The sequence below is a fragment of the Ischnura elegans genome, chromosome 1 (genome assembly GCF_921293095.1).
Source record: "Ischnura elegans chromosome 1, ioIscEleg1.1, whole genome shotgun sequence".
NCBI classification, from domain to species: domain Eukaryota; kingdom Metazoa; phylum Arthropoda; class Insecta; order Odonata; family Coenagrionidae; genus Ischnura; species Ischnura elegans.
The window spans coordinates 115,311,340-115,330,455 of NC_060246.1; the positions used below are offsets into that span (position 1 = coordinate 115,311,340).

General features: G+C 38.4%; 1 long non-coding RNA gene across 1 annotated transcript; it reads left to right on the top strand.

Annotated features, from left to right (window-relative positions):
- Positions 1-778: 778 nt before the first annotated feature.
- LOC124168551 lies at positions 779-8,046 on the top strand. Its single transcript, XR_006866978.1, has 3 exons — positions 779-1,353; positions 6,930-7,037; positions 7,819-8,046. It is a non-coding gene; the product is annotated as an uncharacterized LOC124168551 (long non-coding RNA).
- Positions 8,047-19,116: the final 11,070 nt, after the last annotated feature.

Genomic DNA, 19,116 nt, shown 5'->3' on the forward strand with positions numbered 1-19,116 from the left:
CAACAATCGCCTACCGAAACAAATCCGCTCATCTAGTAGCCCTAATAGTACTCCGCTCATCTCATGCCTCTCGCCCACGCACAACTCACACCCATAATAGTAAATCCGCTCATCCAGTACTATTAGGGCTACTAGATGAGCGGATTTGATTCGGTGGGCAATTGTTGAGCGTTAGTGCTGTGGAGGTATTGGTATGCATTATGAGTAGCCCATTGGGACACTTGGGGACTGAGCTCTACTGTTCCAACTCAAAAATCCTCAAAATACTTATTGGGCTCATTACAATCATCATATATGGGCATCTAAAATTGGCTTAAACATGTATGCCAGAAGATTTTCCTCTGGCAACAGTTTTGAACTGTCCACAAATCCTATTTGCTGAATTCAATAATTTGAACAAAGCCTAATCAGCATTGTAAAAAGAGCTGTATCCTTAAAACCTGCATGTATACATACATATATATATATTGGTGTGACTGAATTTTAGCCTTGCCTTATTATTTAGACTTCATTGTTTTCTTTGCATGTTACAAGCTTTGACTGCACTACAAATTATATGTATATTTGTTGGTAGTAAAAATATATACCTATATATGTGTGTGTGTAAACTTTTCTAAGGACTCTCATGGACATAGGTGGATCTAGGGGGGAGGGGGGGGGGCGGGCACCCCCCCCTCCAGTTCCTTAAAAGATATGCAAGATTTTTAATATAGTCCCATTATCATTGCGTTCGTTTTGTATTACAGGGTATCCTGGTGCCCCCCCCCCAGAACAAAATCCTGGATATGGCTTTGCTTGTGCACCCTCCAGAAAGAAATCCTAGATCCGCCCCTGCCCATGGAGTTAAATACCCTATTTCTGCGAATGTTTCAAACTCTGACTCAAGGCTCTCCAGGGATCATTCAGCAGCCCTGAGTCAGAGCGTGAAACATTCGCAGAAATGGAGTTTTTTACCTGGTGGGAATTCTGAAAAAAGTCAACCCACATAATTCACCAAGAAAGCATCAAATCTTATATATACATATGTATATTTTGTACCTATTTCATGATTCATTTTAATCCTTTCTATGATCGCCATCCATTAAGATTATGATTAGGGCATGTACAGTAAGCCTCCTTTTTAGACACACATTTAACTCTTTATGTTTTATGATTTTTCTCTAATGAAAGTTTCTGTTGGATACTTCTTGTGGTAGTGAAATCTATTTCCAGCTCTGGCATCAGGAATTACGACCCAAGTCAAAATAGTTAAATCAGTTGGCTGAGAGAGAAGCCTTAAAATCGAGAAAACCTGCATTCCAATTTTGCGGATTGGTTGGCTAGAAGGGTGGAATTGTAGAACCTGGGATGAAGGTTAGTTTATTCGAATGTAATATTTGTTGTATTATATAGCAAATTCCTATCAGTTATAGATTTTAAATTGGCAATTCTGCCTTTTATTGTGTGATAAATTTACATGGGAATACTTGAAGACCAGTGCCAGTGGTGCAACTCGACTGGGATGAGGGGTGCTGTTCACTTGGGAATACTTTGAAGCCTTAGTTTCCTCGGACAACGCATCTGTGGCCGTACGATATGTATGTGTTGCATGGCAGTAAGATCGTGTGCCAGTTGCCTTTATGGAAGCTTAGTGATGTCAGTTTACAAGAATTACGGCAGGAGTGGGGTCATTTCTGTGCTACGTGATTGCGGAACTTTTTTATAAAGCAGTTGCTTCTCAGCCAACATGTGTGCAGTGTGACTGTGTGGTATGGTGTATAACAATGTAGTCTCAGACACTGCTCAGTGATTTGATGTATCCTTGTAGACTAATTTCTCATACCTGAGATCACGCCATCACACATTACAAATCACGGATTCCATGGGTCTTGGAAACTAGAGACTAAAGGGGGTTGCAGTGTAGCTCATGGTTAGCAGTGAGTGACAGTGTGGGGTAAGGGGTAGCAAACTCAAGTGCCAGCCTGATCAGCCCATACTCGAGCTACGCCACTAGCCAATGGTAACATCTATTTATTAACGTGAGTGTTAGCTTTAATGGAAATGAAGTCTTGGTTTCTGATGTGTTGTCAATGTTATAAAAGTTGATTATTTTGGGATTATTGATGAACTAATTGGAAGGGCCATCTAGTTACGGTGATGAGTTTGCCAATAGCACTAGTGACTTATCCCTTCATTGCAAAGTCACATGAAGTGTGTTGCTTTTAAGGAAAGACACTGAAAAGTTTTACCTTCGCTGAACTAATAGATCATTTGACTGAAAATATTTGCTGATATCAATTGAAGTAGCTTTTGTGTATAAGGGTTATATTTAAGGCCTCACAGGGGATGTATAGAGAAGAATTTGACATTTATTGTGACCTTTGCCAACATAATTAACTTAGCGTGAGATTGGGATTTGGGAAGAATGGGGAGATCTCTGAATTGTAATACTGTTATCTGGCGGAGGAGTAATTTGTTCCTGAAGAAGTTGGTGTAGTGAAACTGTTGGTCATTCAATTGGCATATACATTCAGGTAAACTAAAAATACAAAAGTGTATGGTCCTTCTCGATATTCGATTATAATGACTAGATTTCATGAGATCCACTGAGGAGATATCTTTTGTACTACTCAGATTTCATTAAATAGTGGACTGATAGTTTTGCGTTATAATGAAACCCTTTTAATATATATTTTTAGTAAATGTATTTTGTGGCCTTACTGAATGCAGCCTTCATTTTTTGCCGAGCTAATTAATTTCTAAAAAATTTCAATTAAATTGCGTAGGCATTTGAAAAATTGTTCTTTTGAAGGAATAAGTGACTGGTATTATGTGTGAATTTTACCTGTTTTTCTCTGGAATCTTTTGAAAATATTTCTGATGGAAATTAATCTGGTAATTATAACAGCACGTGTACATAGACTTTGGTGTATGTAATCATTCTGTTGTATTGAATGATCTTCCCTGCATTGGATCAGTAGGACCATCAGCCCAATCATTGACGGCTGGGCTTGAGTCTCTGGGCTCATTAATATTCATTCATGCAGCATGTGACTTTAAGTGGCCAATTCCATTTGCAATACTTTTGTTTTAGCTATATTTTGTTTAACATTTAAAGCTTATGAACTTCTATGAGTTGTTATTTTGCTTTACTAAGCATTTGCAAGTTGCTTAAAGAGTTTGAGCTTTGCTTGAAATAATGTTAGGATATTTGTTCATTGAAGTATTTGGTCCTAAAATGTTTTCATTCGTAATTTTTTATTGAATCAATCATATGTATTTTGAAATATTTCTTAGTACTAGAAAATTCCTTCAAAATCAGCTGCGGTTAACTTAAAAAAAAAGTATATTTGGGTATTTATTCAGAAAAACTGATGCCACTTCGGTCAGTTAAATGAAGACACACAATAGGAGGGCCTTCTACTAGATTTTGGTGGTTATAAGGGAGTATTAATAATCAGAGGTCTTTCTGAGTTGTGTATAAACGTTTAGTGAACAGAACAATACCCATGTTAATTTCTTGAGCAGTAGCATCTCCTTAATTCTTTTCTTTTTCGGCTGGCATTAGTTTTTACAGCCCTGTCTGAAACTTTCCATTAGAGTTTAATATGGGATCTCTTAATTGGCTCCACCCAGTAATCGCTTGCATAATGTTTATGAGCTAGGAGTAAAATGTGTTGGCATGATGATTGGGAAACGTAGAGGAATTTAGTCCTAAAACTGCAAAACTTAGTTTTAGGACTTTGTTATGTTCTTATTTTGATCAGTGGTGGATAAAGAAAAAACTCAATTGGAATGGGGGGGCAAAGATATCTTGAGCTACCTTCACTTTTATCATTGTAAAAAAAATAATCAAGCCACATGCAAAGTTTAAGAAAGTTTTATTGAAACTAATTATACACAAATACAAGACAATGCCATCTTAGGATAGAAAATAGTTACTATTATGGTTCTGAAATGTTTGGCAAATCGGGCAGCTTCCCATATGTATCTGCCCCTGATTTTGATTATATTTGGATGAGTATTAATTATAAGTTTAAGATCAACTTTTAAAGAGTGTGAATTAAATATTAAGCTGGTAATTATCAAATTAATGTAAAGTTTTAATTTAAGTTGATCCAGCGGAAGTGAATGCAAGCTTTCTTGAGGGGATAAGAAGGTGAATTGAGGGGTGAGAAGCCAAGAGGTACAAGTTATTTTATTCTAAATAGAGTTAGGTTTAGAAATTAGGTAAAGAAAACAAATGCGATTAACTAGATAATATTTAGTTGTGCATTTGATTTTCCACTTGATATCAGCACAGAACAGAGAGTCACTTGTATCGCTTGGCCACCAAATTCTTGTATATTTCTTCTATAAGTCTCTGTACTTAACTCTGTTTAGAGAAAAATCACTTGTACCCCTTAGCTTCTTATCTCCTCAGTTTCATTTGCTTAAGAATTGTCCCTTTTGACTTGAGTTCTAAAACTTGAGTATCTGCCACTTAATTCATACGGGCATTTCCCTCCAAATCGTGCAGGCCCCCGTGGAAAGTACCTTTCTTAATAGTGTAAGTTCACCATCTTAAACATATAATGTTTTGGATGTTAACATATAATATCCATTGGATATTATAAAAATATATGTGTTTTAGACCTATAAGGGTAACATGTAAGAAAAGTGCTTTCCATTGTGGCCTGCATGGTTTTGAGAATGACTGTTTTAAATCAATTTGTTATTATTAGTTCCTCATAGTAATAAATAAATTTTAATAAAATCAACAGATTTAGGCGTTACTTGGTGGAACGATGAGATATTCATGATGAAATAAAAACACAGTACTATTCCACAACCTTATATTTTTGCAGTCTACTAGTTTCAACGTTTACACCGTCATTATCAAGACTAACTGAGAAAAGCATACAACATCCAGCCTTATTTATCCAACAATAGTGTGAGGGAAGGAGGAGGGGGGGGGGAGCTAAATGAGGAGGAGCAAGCACTTGCTCCTCCTCATAATCTTGGGTAGGTGAATGAAGGGTGAATAATAAATCTTTTTAAATAATTTCAGAGTAATGAAGCATAGATCAACGTATTTACCCTGAAAACACACACTTTGAATAATTTCATGTGGGATTAGAGGGAGGGGGTTGAGCCAAATCTCACAATATCTCACTTAGGGGGGAGGGGTGGTCCTAAAATCACCTAAATCACCTCACGTAATTAATGGACTAAGCCATCGACACTAATAGTTGTATCTCTTTCAGCTTTGTAGGGGCGGATCAAGGATTTTTTCTGGGGGAGAGGGGGCACATGGGTCTGACAGGTCTTCTCATGTTTGAGATTGAAAACGAAGTACAAAATTTACTGCAGAAAATATTCTCTTTAATTTGATATGAAAGTTATTAATATTAAATTAAATGATTAAGGCTCTTTAATATTCAAAAGAAAACGAACGTAATGATAACCCTATTCAAATCTTGTCTATTTTTAAGCATCTAGGGGGAGCACGTGCCCCCCCTCCCCCCTAAATCCACCTATAAAGCTTTGTATTGCTTCTGTCTGAAATATTGACTGCAACTCCAAATTAACATCTTCCCCAGCATCTTTTGTGTTGGACTCTGCATCCCCAATTAATCGGGTGAAGGTTATTCCATCTGTCAGTACTATTTCCTGCTGATATACCTATTTTCACTCCTGAGATTTTGATTTTCAAGTATATTTCTTACGATAGCATCAACACTGTAACCAGGGTAATCGTTGGTTTTCTGAGGCTCACATGGAGAGGTGTACATTTAGGGAGCTCATTTGGAAGGGGAATTCTATATACATATGTATATCTCTATTTCCAAACATTCTGGGGGCCTGAGCCCATAGATCCTCCCCCCTTCCCATAGAATCTCACATTATCTTGAAAAATTAGAGTGCAAGTGGTCAAGTTTTTGGTTTTCAGGAGAATATTTAAAATTAAGAAGTTGAGAAAAAATAATTTTCTTCACATGTAACATGGCATTAGAGCAGCTTCAAGCTAGGCTGGAACGGTATGGTAAAAGTGAAATATACTGACTTCTATTGCCGAATTAAACATTTTTTTTTGGAATTTGCTTTTTGACAGGTTGCTGCATTTTTTATTTGTCATTTTCCATAAGCAATAGTTGGGGCACAAGCCATGCACAATTCTGGGAAATATAAGGCAAATTTAGGTGATATTATTCTTGTGCACAACCCAAAAATATCACAACTCAATATAAAAGAAGTTCCACATAAAGCTTTCCTAGAGGAAGACCAGGGATAATGTCTTAAATTTATTTATTAGAGAAAACTATCTATTAATTTATAATGATAACATTGCCCTAAGAAACATTCCTGTGGACTGGGAATCAAATTAAAGACACATACATTTCTAGGCCACTAAGCAGACCACCATGCTATCCAACTTCATGAATACCTCCGACAATTTTACTGATGTGCGAAAAATCCACAGAGAAAAAATCATTCGCCTTGACCGGGATTTGAACCTGGATCCCTCGATTTCCGGCCGAGTGCTTTAGCCAGTTAAGCTACCGAGGCGTCATTCTTCTCTGTGGAAATTTGTGGACTATACCGGACATGGTGGTAAAAAAAAAAAAAAAAAAAAAAAAGTTAAAAATTTTTACTGATGTTCATGGTGTTAGGTACCTAATATGCTACGTGCCTAAAAGTATATGGGTGACCGTCTGCCTGATTGATAATAAAGTTCATATTTCCTATTTGATTTACAAGATACATATTATTGAGGTTCTTATCTTTTAGGAAGAAACTTGGCTTTTCTTTTTGCAGGGATTGTATCACTGATGTTGCTTGAATGGCACATTTAAAGGGAAAATTTACTGAACATATGTACTGCAGTTTTTATGTGTATCACCTATATATTTGGCCAAATAATATTTTGGATCTTTTAAATTTATTGCTTGATTTTATTCTTCTTATAGGGCCACATAAGGACTATAAAGCTGCAAGAAAATTCTTCTTGCAAATGTTTCTTGCTTGTGTTCCAAACAAGAAGAAGAGTATGTATTACCACTTCACATGTGCCACAGGTACTGAAATACCTTTCTATAATTAAAAAAAGTATTAATGAGGCATGTGGACTGTTAAATGTTAATAAATGTAGTCATGTTGTTAGGTGAGAACCTTAACACTTTTGCTGCAGTGTGACTGCATTGGTGGTTCACTCTGAAACTTTTCTTACTTCATGTAGGCTTCACAAAGTTATGTATTGAACATCTTTTCCCAGGGAAAAATTATTATCAATCACCACGGCCAATTGTTAAAGTTCCTTGGTTGCAGCAGGTTAAATTTGTCATCTATGTTTTTACTAATTTTAAAGTAATCTGACATAAAAATGCATTTAATACAAAACATTAGAAGCTTATGACATCATGACACTATTAACTTTACCAATGGACTTGCAGTAGATATAATAAATCATTCTCTTTAATTCTCAAAGTTTAAACATTCTGATTTTTTTAAATAATGGTAGTATCCATTGATCAAGAAGGCTGTGGTCAATGGTCGCTGTTTCTTGATATTTTTGCAGTAATTTATTTTTATCCTCCATGCTTACCAAGTTTCAGTGAAAATATCACGCATACTTCTGCACCCTTCATTTTTTCATGATCCAATGATTTATTAATCCTTAGTTTAGTCTTAATTTCCTTGTTCAATATTTTATTTTTCATTAACGACCATAACTGAAATGTTTGAATATAAAAATGGAGAAATTAAGTGTTATTATAATTAATTTTACAATTTTGTTTAGTTGAATTTTTTGAAAGATTTTCTGCCCTAAATGTAACCGAGGGTGATTTTTTTTTACAGATACGGAAAACATCAAAATTGTGTTTGCAGCTGTGAAAGATACTATTCTTCAGAGCTACTTAAAGAAGTTCAACATGGTTTAGTTTGAGGATGGGAAAGATCTATTGAGAGATAGAGTGATGAATGTGTTCCTACTATGTTTAGTGATTACTCATTATTTTATTATGATTACTTAGAGTATGATAATGCATGTAATGTATCAGTGGTATTAAAATTAATGTCTTTAAATAGGTATAGTCTTTCTTTAGCAATTGTTGGGGGATAAAGGTAGATCCGTTGTAGAGATGCCACCCTTCTCATGTTTTCCCAGAGATATTCATTAAACTATTTTCGTAGTATGTCCTTAAATCAAGGGCATAAGCACTTTTCTTCCAATCAATTTCTATTTTGGTGTGGTTTGACTTTGTCTTAATATGTACATGTGAGTGCATGCAAAAATTTACCTTCTCCTCACAATGCTAAGAAATTTGTGTTTTGAAGCATTTTTGTCAAGTCCTTGTTCTCCCGATTTTATCATAAGTTGGCAATCGCAGTTCAGTGTTTCCTGACAATCTCAATTTTCTATCTTCCTAAGATGTTTAGTTTACTGGTGATAGTTGAATTTCATTTGGGATAGTAGTAAAGAGCTGTGTGAGCATTACCTATTTTGACGTATCTGGTGGTGAAGAATTAACTTCTAACTGTGAAGTTTATGCTGGAAGCTCTCAGTTTCACAAGCGAATCAACATAGTTATTCTAAAACAACTAGTAATGCAACTGGCTAATATTTCAAATGCACGAAGGCAATGACATACAGGCCTCCTTTAAAAACTCCCTCTCATAGTCAGAACAAGTACATAATTATCAGAAGTGATCCTTCATGCATGATGGTTGAACCCTGAATGAGGATGGGCAATACAGGAGCGTATCAAAGGAGGGGAATTCAATTAGGGTGAGTCTTGAGTGGAGTGGGCTTTGAAGCTATTTTAGCTTGTTTGACTATGTCTGTGTCTGGAAATTTCTCAAACATTCTTCTAACAAAGGTGAGGGTGGAATGGGAAGACGAGGAAAAGGGTATTGGCGAATTTGGAGGAGAATAAGGTGATGTGATGCAGAATTAGAGGTGTTATTAGCTCCTCCTCTCATTAGCCAATGATGGGTTCTCTTCCTCAGGATCAAGGTGTAATCCCTTGATGTAGCCAATAGATAGCCCTGGAGGGGAGGAAACAGGAGGATGAGTAGGTACTTCGAGGAAGAGGGAAATTTCGATTGGAGTATCAGTGTGTAATTCTTGTTGCAATCACATAATGTATGGGGAAAGTCTCATTGCCAAGGCCACCATAACCCATTGACTCATATGCCAGTCCTCTATTTAAGTCATTACAGCCTGTATGGCTTGGTTCGAGTGGTGAGATTGAGCTGCTGGTTCACATTAAATGCTATGGGAAAAAATTCCATTAGATCAGGAATCAAATCACAGACCTTTGACTTTCCTGGCCACTGTGCCGACAACTACTCCTCCGAGATTCCTTTCTCAGCTGCCCTCTGCCCAGTTAAGGGCTTGGTGTTGCTCATTGTCATTTACCCTCTTTTGTGCGATTCCTTCCCTCAATGAAAGGTTCTCCGTGAACGAATTAATGAACTAGAACGTAGAAATCTGATGTCATTCATTCATGGAAAGTGAGTGGTAACCTTCTCCTTTTCATATTTTTAGCTTACGAAAGAATGGCTGGATGTGGAAAATTTCTTTTCATTCATTTACATATCATTCCCCTTAAACTCCATCCACCGAATGCTTTTAACAAAATGAGATTTCGAGTCTGAGTGAACAACTCTATTACCCCACTACCTTGTTAAAAACTGCCTGCCTCCTCCCCCAAAACAGCTCTAAAAAAGAAAAACGCTCTATATACAGCATCCACTGAATTGTGTCCTTACTTCTATGCTTGTATTCTCTGCTATAATTAGAGTCTTCTTTACTAAGAATGCCCTCTTCACCTTTGCTATTGCACTATTTCTTTCTTGCTCGCTGGTTTCTCAACAGTTTGTTGAATTCTCTAATGGTGATCATCTAGTGTTTGTCTACATTGTAATTATGCGTCTGTTTTGTGGATTCCCTGTCTGCATTATTGAAATATGTCTAAAGGAAAGTGCAGTTTTTTCATGTTGATCATGAATCTGTGACCAAGGAAGTCATTGGCTGTTCCCTCCCCCTTTTCCTCAGTTGCAGGGCTACCAGAAGACCACTTACTTCCTTCCAACTTACCTCCTTGAGTTTCATTCAGTGCTTACGAGCAATTTTTGCGTTCAAAATTTTGTTATTTGTATAATGATATAATTTATGAAGAATTATTGTTAAAAGTCCAGTATATTATGTGATATAATGTTCTTCATTACATCATTGTGTGGCAAACAAAGTCTGAGCAAAAGCCATTCCATTTGCTGCGATAAGAGACCTTATGAACTTCCTTGTGTTCCATTGTACAAACACATTCTTTGAGCAGCAGACATGCATGGATTGTGTTTAATTTTTTTGTATGTTGCTTTAATGATTGAATTAATTCTTTTAAATCCAAATGCACACTGAAAAGGTACATTGCAAAATGTATTGTGGCAGCATGGGAAATCTTAACACATTTTCCTCACTGCTATGACCATGTTATGCATCCCTCGATTCGTTATTCAGTACTTTGAGGTTCTTTCTTTTGTTTAATTTCAATAGGGTGGTTTCCTATTATTTTTTTATTGCCTTAATCGAAAGATTATTACTCCTGGAGTACGTATTTCACGCTTTCAGATTTTTAAATGACAATATCTATTTTTCGCGATTAAATGAAAAGTGAAAATTTTCAAGCGCGCGAAAACGCGACGCTCAAGTATGAATGCCGGGAAATATCTCCGTACGTCGTACTTCTGGTTCCCTCTCCCGCCCGGTGAGGTGACCTTGAGGCGAGGCTTAGCGCTGATACGTCGCAGGCTGCCAGTGGGTAGCTGAGTACCTTGCTGAATGGTAGCGCTTGGCTTAAAAAAGGTTTATTAATACCTTATCAAACGAAGAAAACTTTCCGACCTTAGCCAGTTTTAGTAGGTGATTATTAAGACATGTTTCCCTGAGCTCTGTGCCTCATGCATGCATTGGTAACCTCAGACGATGTATAACTCCTATCCTCTCGTGTAGAAACTAGGTCCCTGTGACGTCACGTGGAGTGGAATCGCATGGGCGCCAATCTGGCCTTTTTCAAATGAGGATAAAATTTGACCCTTGCCATTCGTCTAAACCGGTATTTCAAAAACCAAATAATTTGTGTATTATGAATACACTAATGGTGGGTAACGAATCGCAATCAATGCCTTTCGTTTTCTTTGATGTAGGAAACTACCCTATTGAAGATTTCGTCTCATTATAGAATACAGCTGTTGGATTTATATTTCAAACAACTGGAAAAAATGAACTATTGCAGTGAGAAAGATTAATTTCATTTGCTGAACAGTTCTTGATACAGTATAATTTTTACATTATCAATCTGGAAAATAGCCATGATGATTGCTAAGCATTATAATACCTTTTGAGGAAAGTAATTTTTCTGCATATTTTTATAGCTGCAAATTTTTTATGTATCTACATAATTTACTTCATAAAAAACATCCATGCATTTAATTACTTTGATAGTGACTGTTCATAAGGTCTATGGTGTCCATTTGCCTTGCAGATAGAGAAAATATAAGGCTTGTGTTTGCAGCTGTGAAGGATACAATCCTTAAGTCTCATCTCAAGGAATACAATCTGTTCTAGAAAATAAAAGATGAAGATAAATCTGTAAGCACTCTTATTGGTTAACTGGGGTGATACATAATCCACCTGGCCATACTGCACCTCCCCTTCTCTACATCCTTAATGGTGCTTTGTTCATCAAACTTAACCCTCCCTACAAAAGAAACCAAATACTCACGCACACAACAGTAATAACTTGTTACATAATCATCATTTCCTATCACTATCTTAGAAAGGTCATTCATGTCAAAGCTTCATCATTTCCATCATTAAAGGGTAATTTAAAGAATTTCTTGAAAAAAAGGTTACTACAGCATTACCAATTTTTTTAAGCATATCTAAATGCTGTCAGTAATAAAATGTACCATTTATCTTATAATTTTATTGCTATTTAAGTAAAATGTACTCTCTATCTCATTGTGCACCATAATTTTTGTATTTGACACTTTCTATATTATTATCTAATTGTACAGAAGTAAACGTTATTTTTTATGTAGGGGACTATAGTTGTTGTTCATGAATATACAGGTCTTGTGGGCTAAACTCGGTGTTGATCCATTTCTTTGGATAAAAGTTTTGCTGTGATTACAATCAGTGAAACAGTCATTTTCAGGGATGAACCTATATAGAGTCAAGTCTGAAAGACCTGTATTTTCACGAAATTTATTTTTGTTATTGCTTGACCCAGGGCTTAGGCTGCATTCCTATCACAGACATCTTGTCATTTTTTTAAATGTATCAGATAGTTTTATTTCCATCCCTCATATTTGATGCGTAGGCAGTGCTACCATTCCATGTTGAATCTTGTAAATCTATTACTGGATAGGGTGAAGTCAATGGTTCATTTGTGTTGGCGGAGCTCTTGAAAAGGTTCTCTGATGTGTTTCTGGTAAGAGTAGTGGGAGTTCTATTTGTTGATAACAAGCTTTCACCAATGCAAACCAGCAGTGGTGCACTCCTTAGGTGTGCTGTTACTGGTGAGGTAAGTAGTCTTTGCTCTTCCTCCCAGACCTTCGCTGTGGCTGTAACTCACTGGTCTGAAGTTCAGCTGTGCAGTATATCAACTCAGAGAATACTAATGAATGACAGGCACTGCTCTTAGAAAGTTCAGGCCATTATTTTTATTTTTTATTTATTTTACACACCGCCGAAAACAGCACTATTCGGCCTTTACATCGGGGTTGATAACATTAACAATCACAAACATCCATGCCCTGGGAAAGGGTAACTTACCCAGGCGGGACTCGAACCCGCGACCTTCGGTTTGGCAGGCAAGGACTTTACCCCTCCGCCATCGATAAGCTGAGTATGTATCTCTAGTTTATTAAATTTTTTGTTAGTGCTTGATTTTCGTTTCATTTCTTCATTGCACCATATAAGTTGGCTTAGTCCTACACAGGCAGTATATCACATTTATGCTCCGAATTCTTTGGTCCAATACAAGTTAGATGGTGGGAATATCCGGATGCTGATTCATTTTGTTATTTTTTTGAAGTGGATTATCTTCAGATTATAGCCTTATTATGCAGAATGAAGTGAGTACCACATTTAACTTGATTTTTCTAGGACTTCAATGATGCCTCTCTAAGGCCTTTTAGACTCAAGCTCGGTTGGTAAGTATTTTTGTGAAAATTATAATGCTCAAATCCTTGGTTTGGCCCCTGTGGGTAGGGGAATTAGAGAATTCTCCCACAGTATCCCTGCTTGTCGTAAAAGGCGACTAAAAGGGTGATAATGCTTCCCCAAGAAATCAACGAAGCATTTATGTGCAGAACTTTATTTTATAAAAACAGTAGCATCAGAATTCATTACAAAATGTGTCTGGAACATCTAACTTTTGGTGTATCCACATGGAAGGGAACAGAAACCTGTCACATCATGCACAACATATTCATTCATTGTTATGTCCAAGGGAAGAATAGAGACAGCGACTAACTCACATGGCAGGTATATATGAGACTGCTGCCAGGATAGCATCGTCCCTTTTATTAAGTGACAATTGTCTAACGTATGGCGTCAACATCACATAGTAACAATTGACCAACATACAGCATCTACACCCCACTCCTCTCCATGCAGGGGGGGGGGGGGAACACCTGAAGGAAATGAAGAAGAAAAAAAAATGTACCTACAAAAATTAAAAAAAATATACATATAAACAGTAAGAGATAAATGCACCAATCACACTTTACAAATAAAACACTTTCTTCTTTTGTCTAGTCCTCACAGGATATCTTCAAAAACTTTCCACTTCACTCTGTCTTTTCCCCACTGTGCTCCCAGTACCCCAATGAGCTATCCATTTCAGATAACTTGTTTCTTGCTTCACCACAGTTTTCATCCCCTCTCACTGCACTAGAGGTACCATTCCTGCTCTCAGTGATGCTGCAGCTGGTCAATATGACGGTTCCAAATGAGCCCCTCCCCACTTTTCACTTGATAATTTCAGGACCCATGAACTGCTGTGACAGTACCCTCAATACATCTATCTTGACCTCCCCTATTATAGGCTTGGGCCAACACGTTGTCTTCCACTGTTAACTTCCTCAAAACTGACCCTCTGTGACCCTTCTGTTGGGCCATTTGTTGGGAATGGACTCTGTCCCTGACACTAATTCACACAAGTGAGTCTAGACCGTAAAAGTTGCCAGAACATTAGTTGGCATAGAGGCACTCCAGTTGCTACATGGGGCGTGATCTTACAATTTAGGAGAAAATGTGGTAGAGCTAAATGAAAAGCCTCATGGGAAGACATCAATGTTTTAATTTTGTTTTTGAATAACTTACCCATATTTTCTGCCAATTTGTGGCAGGATGGTATGGTGGAGAGAGGATATGGCAAATATTGTTTAGTTTACAAAACTCTTTGAATGAAAATGACACAAATGGAGAACCATCATCCGAAACAATTTCTTGTGGCAACCCAAATGTAGCAAACGGTGACCTCAGTTGATATATCTTTTCCAATCCCCATTCTTTATTTCTCTCACTTCTGGCCATTTAGTTGAACTGTCCACAATGACCTAAAATATTTTTCCCAAAAAGGGGCCAGCCAGATCCACATGAAACTTGAACCAAGGCATTTCAGGCCAATCCCAATTTAGCGTCTTTAAAGGTTATCTTGAGCGAAATAACAACGCCCTAAGTTACTGTGAATAATGTATCCATTTATTGAGGCACGAATACAAGTGTGTGGTACTCAGAAATAGGCGAATCGCGATGGCTGCAGGTGAGGATGGGCTATGGGACGCTACTCTCGGATAAGGGTGCCAAATCCCTCGGGTCCCATTACCCTGCCGGTGCCAAGCATCCTCCGCATATCTCCCTCCAGGCAGTGCTGCTTTTCGGCGGTAGCGCACACTGATTTGAATGCTGCACTCAAGATTTTAGCGGTGGTCTATTTGGCATGCAATTGTTCTTTAATCACGAGAACAAGACTTAAGTAACAGGCAGAAACTCCATTTCCCCGACATCCATGTATGAAAGTTCTTTAAGTGTTTTCCGCTCGCAATGCTATGGCAATCTTGATAACCCATCTGCAATTTTATTTTCCTCAGCATGCACATGCTGTATTTTATAATTATAACCCTGAAGGATAATTGCCCCCCTTTGTACTCTAATGGCTGCCATTGGAGGGACTCCCTTCTTGTCTCCAAAAATATATGTCAATGGCTTATTATCGATTCTCAAAATGAACTCTCGTCCATACAGGTATTGCATAAAATGTTTGACCCCAAATACAAGAGCTAACACTTCCCTTTCTATCTGAGCGTAGTTAGGGTCTGCCCTGCTTAGGGACCAAGAGGCAAAGGCAATTATCTTTTCCTCACCATTGGGGTAGGAGTGTAAAATTACTGCCCCCAACCCATATGGGGAAGCATCACACTGGAAAATAACTGGCAGTGACTGATCATAATGAGCCAAAACTTTGGTAGATGTGATTAGCTGTTTTACTTTATTGAATGCTGTTTCACACTCAGCCGACCAATTCCACGTAGTCTCCTTCCTCAGCAACTGATGCAAGGGTGACAACACTGAGGCTAAATCTGGCAGGAATTTTGAATAGTATTCCACTAATCCCAAGAACGCCCTCAACTGAGACGTCCCCCTCTGGTCTAGGCAAAATCACTGTGGCTTCAATTGTGCTGCTTCTGCGGCCACCGATTGCATGAAAGTCTTCAACACTGGTTTCTCCGGATCCAACAAAATTTTCAACATGCCGTATGTCTCTGGCCCAACTAAAGCAATGATCAAGGGAACTCTCTTTTCTTTTGACTTATCATTGATAAACAGGCCTTGCTCCAACCGCTCAATATCTAAGTAAAAAAGCTCAAGATAAATGAAAACGTGAAAAAAGCTTCCCACCAGATTATTTCGCCAACAGTTCATATATTGCAGGAAGGGGATACACATCTCTCAAGAAATTTAGATTCACTGCACAAGAATAGTCTCCAGAGATCCGAATCGTTCCATCCTTTTTAGGCACATTCGCCACTGGAGTTGCCCATTCTGAAACTTAAACAGGAACCAAAATTCCTTCATCCACCAATGTATCTAGTTTCTTATTCATTCGTGGAAGCTAGGCAAAGGGAACTGGCCGTGCCTTTTTAAATACTTGCTTTGCATCATTCTTTAGGTGAGTACCTGAAGGTAATCCTTAAAACTTCCCTAAGGCAGGAAAAAGCATGCTGAAATTCAGAAATCTCTTGAGGAAGACTACCAAAATTGCTCAAATTATATACCCCTGACACACTTATCATTAAGCTCTTGAACCATGACCGGCCTAAGAGCGAACAACCTGGGGTAGCGGCAACTAAGAGCAACAGCCATGAACTTATATTATTGTAAGAGGCATTCACCATACACTACCCCAAAATGTCTAATTTCTGATTTGACCAAGTATACAATCTTATCTCTGATGGAGATAACTTCAAATAGGGGGATTTCTCTTCGGGAAATGCTCTCTACCTATTATTGTATGCCCAGCTCCACTATCGAATTCCATTTAAATATGCGCATTCTCTGAATTAACATAAATTTTAATAGGGGGAGGGGTATGAAAAAGCATATATTTGCACTAGACGGGCTGGGGACTGACTCAGCGGACTCATATGGAGATAGCAGATGATGCTGCAAAGAACCTCGATGCCGTCATGACGGCCCGTGACCTCCTCGAAACACCTGGTTCCTCTGCCGCACTGGAGGCCCACGATATATCCTCTCTGGTTCATTATCCCGCCTTGGCCCACAGCGGTCTGCATCCTCCTGACGTCCACGCTGCTGCTGCTGGGCTCCCATTTCAGACCTCTGCATCGCCGCCCGACGTTTCCGAAAGCACATCTTTGCGATGTATCCTTTAAGGTGGCAATAATGGCAGGCGGCATCCATCATGGGACATTTGTGCGGGGATGGAAGCCCACAACGATGAAACCCCGTGCCACTCTGCACTGGACCTCGTACTTGCAGCTCATGACGTAGGCCAACAGGACTACCTCCCTCTACCCTAGTTATATGTCTCGGAGACGACACTTCATGAACGTTTACCACTTCCACAGAACCGCCATATTGAAATTTACGAAGATGAACCCTTGCCCTTTCCGCCGCAATAGCGCGATCAGTAGCAAACCTTAATTTTAACTCTTCAAATCAAGGAGAAAATAAATGTTCTTTCAAACTCAAATTTCTTATGCCGCGGAGCACTTGCCTTAAAAGGGCTTGATCTAAATTAACGAACAATTATTACAATGATTACAATGTTCGGCCAATTGCTTAAGGTCAGCTAAAAAAATCTGTGAAAGCCTCATCCGGCTCCTGCAAACGGGCATCAAATTTATCCTACTCAACCCACACATGCGCGGTTGGAATAAAATTACTGGACATCATCGAAAAAAGTTCATGAAAAGTCCTTGTCAGGTCAATGTTTTAGCTATCGCGTAAGTGTGAAGACCAGGGCCCGACAAAAGCACCGCTCGCTTCTTACATTTTACCCTTGCACGATCATAAGTTTTTGGGATAAATAATTTTACTATGAATGTATTAATGTATACATTTGACTGCACTGATAGAGAGAAAAATAAGCACAATTAATAATTATACAAGTACGCTATATACAAATTAATGCATCCTGAAAAAGGAGAGAAGGTTAAGTTCAACAAGAATTCTTGAACGGATATTCTTACCACAATTTTCCACCAACACTCGCACAGGGAATACATCCCACATTCGTTGTAGTTCCTGCTGGCATCGCACCTTCCTCTCTGTCTCTGGCCCTTTAGCCACTCAGCCTTATCATCAATTTTTAAGGTTCAACAGCCAAGGTATCTTCATTGCCCCAAAAAAGCACCAATGCAAAACTGGTCATCTGTTCCAGAATTATGCACATTTAAAAACTGGCGTAACAAGTTCTTATTAACCTCCCATGTAATGTGTACCCAAATAACATCACGCAAAAAATCAAGCCAAAATATGACAAAAAAACTAAATCCACAAAAAATTACTGCTCTGAAATTTGATAGGTTTGCTGCTCACATTCTATACACTCGACCACTTATGGCTACGCAGCATTTATGTTCAAAACTAACCCTAGAAAAACAACTCATTTTCAATCTGACGGCTTTTCTTCCTCTTTTCATTCATCTCTTCGTGTACACATTGTGCCTTAGCAGAAACTTGGTCCTAACCCCGCACTGCCCTTCCACATCTGTACACTCCCTGGCCTTGTAAATCATTCTATGAACTAACCACCGATCTTAAAGCACCCCTTTTCAGCTTCTGCCTAAAAAATGACTGTACTGAATGATGGTACTACATGTCAGCAACTCGGAGAATGCACTTCCTTCGCACTTAAGAGAACTGCAAGGTAAAAGATGCCATCCCCAAAAGGCAATTTCATAGCCTTCGCAATGAGCGAGTCCAAAGGCCAAAATACTAACTCAGAATGAGATCGCGTCGATTGCATCAGGAGTGGTAATAGTAGGAATCAAAATTTTGAGAAAGAAATCATTGGAATGATTGGCAGAAAATTGCCAATAGGTTTTCACTGAAGGTGAAGGGAAGAACTCTTCAGACGCACACCGAATGTCCGTTTGGATCGAAAGGTGGTCGCTGGAAAGATCGTCAATTACTCGGGGAGTGGAAAGTCGATGGATATTATTTGTAACACAGATATCAAGAATATCCATGTTGCCCCGGACATCAACATGCGTCGCCGATAGCGGCACTTCGACATTACACAGGCCATTAGAGACAAATTCGCTAAGAATTGTGCCACGCGAGTTTGTGTTTTGACAGCCCTAATCAATGTGTGTTGCATTCCAGTCATCAGTAACGATGATTTTGCGGTCGGCGGATAACATAAAACGAACTTCGTCACAAAGGAGTGGTTTGGCCATGGGTTGGTACACAGAATACGTATATAAATCGCCCGTTGGAGTAAAATGTAAATGGTGGCCAGATGGCATGGTAGTGTTCTGGGGAGTCCGTGTCGTAGGTTACAAACTGAGTGCTTCTAGTGGTGGCTAGTTGGAATTGCTGCTTGGCTGCTTCTA